This window comes from Carlito syrichta, unplaced genomic scaffold (genome assembly GCF_000164805.1).
Source record: "Carlito syrichta isolate Samal-C Ts95f unplaced genomic scaffold, Tarsius_syrichta-2.0.1 Scaffold303667, whole genome shotgun sequence".
Taxonomy (NCBI): domain Eukaryota; kingdom Metazoa; phylum Chordata; class Mammalia; order Primates; family Tarsiidae; genus Carlito; species Carlito syrichta.
This window is the reverse complement of record NW_007247763.1, coordinates 135,921-141,501: the sequence shown is the minus strand read 5'-3', so window position 1 is coordinate 141,501 and position 5,581 is coordinate 135,921.

Genomic DNA, 5,581 nt, shown 5'->3' with positions numbered 1-5,581 from the left:
ACTCACCTCAGCCTCCCAAAGGCGCGGGATTACAGACTGAGCCACTGAGCCCGGCTGTGTTTTTTTTTTTTTATGGGCATTTATAGCAATAAATTTTCCTCTGAGCATTGCCTTCACTGCGTCTCATAAGTTTTGATATGTTGTTTCCAATCATCTCTAAGTATTTTCTAATTTTCCTGGTGGTTTCTTCTTTGACCCATTGGTTGTTTAAGAGTTTGTTGTTTAATTTCTACATATTTGTGAATTTTCTTATTTTCTTTCTTTAATTCCTAATTTCATTCTATTGTGGTCAGAGAAGACTTTGTATAATTTCACTCTTTAAATCTATTGAGACTTACATAACCTAGTATATGGTCTATCCTGAAGAATGTTCCATGTGCACTGGAGAAAAATGTGCATTCTGCTGTTGTTGAATGGAATGTTCCATATATGTCTGTTGGGTAAGATAGTATACATTGTTGTTTCAGTCCTCTATATCTTTATTGATCTTCTGTCTAGATCTTTTTTCCAGTATTCAAAGTGTTATATTAAAGTTTCCAACTGTTACTGCAAAATGGTCTATTTTTCCCTTCAATTCTGTCAGTTGCTTCAATTATTTTATAATGATCGTTTAAAAATAGTTATAAGAGCATAGTAATAATAGCTATCGACTTTAAAACATTTAAAATATGCTAGACACTGTTTTTCATGCCTTGATATAGCAACTTATTTAATCTTCACCACAACCCAATGAAGTCGAGTATTATTATCATCAACCACATTTTACAAATGAGGTGCCCAAATTTGACAGAAAAAGGCAATTTGTAGAAGAGCAAACAACAAGTAGATGGTAAGCAGAATAAGGATTTGAATCCAGGTAGTTGATCTCTATTGATGGAATCCTTAACCATTTATAGTACATACATTTTTCACTTCTAAAACAAAAATAAAGCACTGTCATAAGAATTCCTATGGCATAAAAGATGTAATCTATGTGTGAGTGCTTATAATGGGGAAATATGGTTATTTTAGAGAATAAACAACACAAATGGAAAGTAAACTTTTGTTCTTTTTATTTAAATGTTAATCCTGTAAGAATTCGTATTCACTATTGAAAATTAGCATATTGAAGAGGTCAAAAGAGATATTTGTTCTTTTATTTATCAAACTACTACTATTTAGTACAAATTCTCTTCCTAAAATGGAAATACTTTGCAATACGTCAATAGAGATTCTAACTTTATATCTGGCTCCATAAATACCTTTTTTGTATAATTTTTTTTTAAAACAATGATGAGAGATGGAAAAATATGAACAAAATTGGCAAGACTTGATAAGGTAGGGAAAGTACATTTTTAAAAATTATCTGTGTAAGTCCTGTAGTTATCTCTCACAGATTTCCTTTTTTAAAGTTAGAGTCTCACTCTATCACCCAGGCTTGAGTACAGTGGCATGGCCTCAGCTACCGCAGCCTCAACCAGCTGGGCTCAGGTGATCCTCCCACCTCAGCCTCCCAAGTAGCTGGAATTACCGACTAATTTTTGTCATGTTGCCAAGGCTGGTCTCGAACTCCTGGATTTAGGTGGTCCTCATGTCTTAGCCTCCCAAAGTGCTAGAATTACAGGTGTGAGGCACCGCACCTAGCCTGTGGTTGATAATATTGTATTCTTGAGAATTGCTAAGGAAAATTGTGTTGTCACTACAAAAAAAATAAGTCTGTGACGCAATACAGTTGTGAAGCAGCTCAATTTAGCCATTCTACAATTCATACTTCCAAGCATTATATTGTACATGATAAATAATACAATTTTGTCAACTTAATACATAATAAATTGGGGGGAAAGATGTGGTATCACATGCTTTTACTTCAGTGAATGCAAGTTTTACTAGATATATTTATGTTTACTATAGAAACAGTTTAGCAATTTCATCTCCTCACAAAGTCAGTATAAACTGTTACAAAACAAACAAACAAAAAATCAACTCTAGTTCCCAGCTGGCCACAACAAAGTATCTGATGCCAGGAACCTGATATTGATAACAGGTCCTCAGTCCCAAATTTGGAAGAGTCAGTGGTAAAGCCATTTCAGAAACCTTCAAATTCAGGATGGGTGTGGCTGTAATCCTGTAATCCTCATGCCTGTAATCCCTGCACTTCGGGATACTAAAGTGGGAGGATTGCTTGAGGTCATGAGTTTGAGACCATTCTGGGAAGCATAGTGGGACTCATCTGTAAAAAGAAAAAAAAAGGGAAAAAAAATTAGCCAGGCATATGGTGCATGGCTGTAGTCTCAGTTACTCAGGAGGCTGAGGATCACTTGAGTCTTCCGGGAATTCTAGGCTGCAGTGAGCCATGATCGTGCTACTACACCTCAGCCTGGATGACAGAGTAACTGTCAAACTCCTGACCTCAAGCGATCCTCCCGCCTCAGCTTCCCAAAGCACTGGGACTACAGGCGTGAGCCACCATGCCTAGCCCATATTCACATTTGTATGGCTTCTCACGTGTATGAGTGTTTACATGAGTTTTCAGCTGGTTACAATGGGTATCTTTCCCTGCACTTGGCAAATAAAGTTTGACTCCTTTATATACTCATGTACATTCTCAAGCTGCTGGCTTCCAAAACCACTTTCCCACACATGTTACACATCAGTTTGGCCTCGGAGTACTTCTGATCCGACTCTTCCTTTGGAACTCTCTAGCTTGTAAGGATTCTTGACACTGGCCATATTAGACAGAGTGTTCTCTCAGTATAGTTGGGCTATAAATTTCCACATTTCCATTTTACTGTTAAGAGTTTGCACAGAGACATCTTGTGCAGCAAATCTATTTCCCACAAAAGATATCAACTTGAGTTCTGAATTATTTCTGTGTGCAACATCTTGTAACAGGTGTGGACAATTTATTTACATCTAGAGATAATTCAACATTTGCCTTCTCTGAAACTTCACTGGGATATGGCACTGTTTTATTTTGTTCTGTTTTCTGGGGGCTGGAAATCTTTTTAGTTTGAGGTAACGTCTTTGCTAAAGCCTCTTGTTGAGGATTTGCCTGAAGTAAATTTGACTTTTTTATTCCATTCTTGGATCAGGAGTTATGTAGAAGAGTTTAAGAAAAATGTTCAGAAAGATTGAGAAAGATCAATTTTAAGAAAAATTTTAGTAATTTTTAGATTTAATGCCTTACAGTTGGAAAAATGTGGCCTGTATAGTTTTGGGGTTTTTATTTGTTGTTTTTTGCAAACAGAAATTGAGGTTTTCTTAATTTTTTTTCTTTCTGGTAAATGTTTGATGAATATTTCAAAGAACATTCAGTTTTGGGAGTGTAAAGTTTCATTATATGGAGATTTAGCTAAGTTGATCATAATACTCCATCTATTCTACATGTCAAAATCAGACTGTTGTGTTGAAGTTTTATACAAAGATTCAGGAGAATTCTGATGTCAACTTTATTTCTTGTTTATCTTTGTATTTTTTTCAATTCTCCAGCTGTCATTTTTCCTATATCTTAATTTGTTGCTTCTCTCCTATCTGCTTATTTTTTGGTATTCTTCATTGTATCTCCTGGATCTAGAATTCATTTTTCTTATGTCATCACAATATCCCTTTCTTCTGAATTCTAAAATCTCTACTGACTCAGTTTTCTGAAGTTTACTACCTGTGTTTGTATTTTAGAACTTAGTAAAAATTTGTTTTCATGTGATAGCAATTTTACAGATCTGATTCTTCCTTTTTTTGAGCTATATAATATTGTTGTACATTTTTTTGTTTTGTTTTGTTTTGTTTTTTGAGTTGGAGTCTCACTCTGTCACCCAGACTGGAGTGCAGTGGCCACTCCCGGCCACCGCAGCCTCGCCTCCTGGGCTCCGGCGATCCTTCCGCCTCAGCCTTCCAAGTAGCCAGAATTACAGGCATGTGCTACCACGCCTGGCTGATTTTTTGATTTATTGTAGAGATGAGGTCTCACTGCCCAGGCGGGTCTCGAACCCGCGAGCTCAGGCAATCCACTGACCTCAGCCTCCCAAAGGCGCGGGATTACAGGCTGAGCCACCGAGCCCGGCTTGGAATTTAAATTAGAAATTAAAGTTGTCTTTTGTCCTGATTCTGTAGAATGAGATCCTTTTTTCAGAATGCTACATCTTCCTTTATGTTTGATTTTTAAAGAATTTTAAAATATCTTTTAATATCTTACTAAAAGGTCTTTTAATATCTTACCAAAAGAAAAGCAACATGTTTTCTATTTTTCTTCTGTAGTTTTTATTTTTCTTTGTTGCAAATGACTTGATTCAAAGTGTTGGAAAGATGGGGCAGTTCAATGCTTTGCTAAGCATTTCAGCCACTCAATAAGCAGGCACCAGTGGGTAGTATTTTAGGTATTCACTGTGGGGTTGAAAACTGCTTCCTGGAATCCTCAGCTGGGTCAAACAACATTCTCCTCTGTGTTCATCATGGTAGCTTGATGTTACTTGGTGCCTTATGCCCCTTAACTAGGTGGCCAAACCACTTCTGTTAAGTACTTTCCTTAGTGAACCATGGTACCAAGTGAGCCAGGAGGCAAATGCTGCAATCTACATGCTTCCTGTCCAGCTCACAGGTCCTTCCAGTTGCCTACTGCTCAAGATTTTGGGGTCTTTACCACTCTTCTGGGGAGGCTTGTAGTCTTGCTTTGCTGAACGGCCTTCACTGATGGCTGGAACTGTGAGCAGGCTGACACTGGATGCTTCTGCCCTCAATACATCCTCATGTGCTTCTTGTCATTTCTGACCTGAAGAGCACCCTTCCCTGTTCTCCAACTCCTAAGAATGTTTTTGTTAGTTAAGTCCGTAGAATTTGGGAAGAGAACCTCAAACAGTCATCTTGAAATCTGGGTCTCTCCCGCCACGTGTGACCATTCCATTCACTGTCAAATACTAAGTGTATAGGGAACACAAACTATTTCAATACGCGAACCCAATTTTATCCGCACTCCAACTCCAAATACTTTTCAAATAAGGATCCTTTATGAATCATGCACAACCAAATCAAACTATTCTTAATGATTTAAAAGAAAGCAGAATCAGGGGATGGGATTTAGAAATGGCTATAAATGTTAGCAGTTCTTGATCAAGGGAAGAGAATTATCTGAAACTGCCTCAGTCCCTGAGAGTCAATGCACAAATAAGAAAAAAACAAAACAAAAAGAAATATACAATGTAGTAACTAGTATTTTGTTCCCCGCCTCCCCCCACAGAGCAAAACTCTAAAAAGCTAGACTGCACCACTTGACTTCCTGCATTGTATATTTCTTATCATTGTCATGTCATGAAAGGGTAGTCAAAAGCACACCCACCAATGTTCAAGAAGCAGGACAAGATGGTTTGACTGTTGAGAATCTGGAACTTATGAAACAAAACTTGCATATTACATATCCTATTCATATCTTGGAAATCATCATAAAACATTATCTGGTCCATGTCCTAGAAAAAGAGGCTGGGTGCAGTGGCTCACACCTGTTATTCCAGCAGCTTGGGAGGCTGAGGCAGGAGGATTGCTTGAGCCCAGGAGTTCAAGACCAGTCTGGGAAACATAGTAAGAACTTGTCTCTATTAAAAAAAAAAAAAAA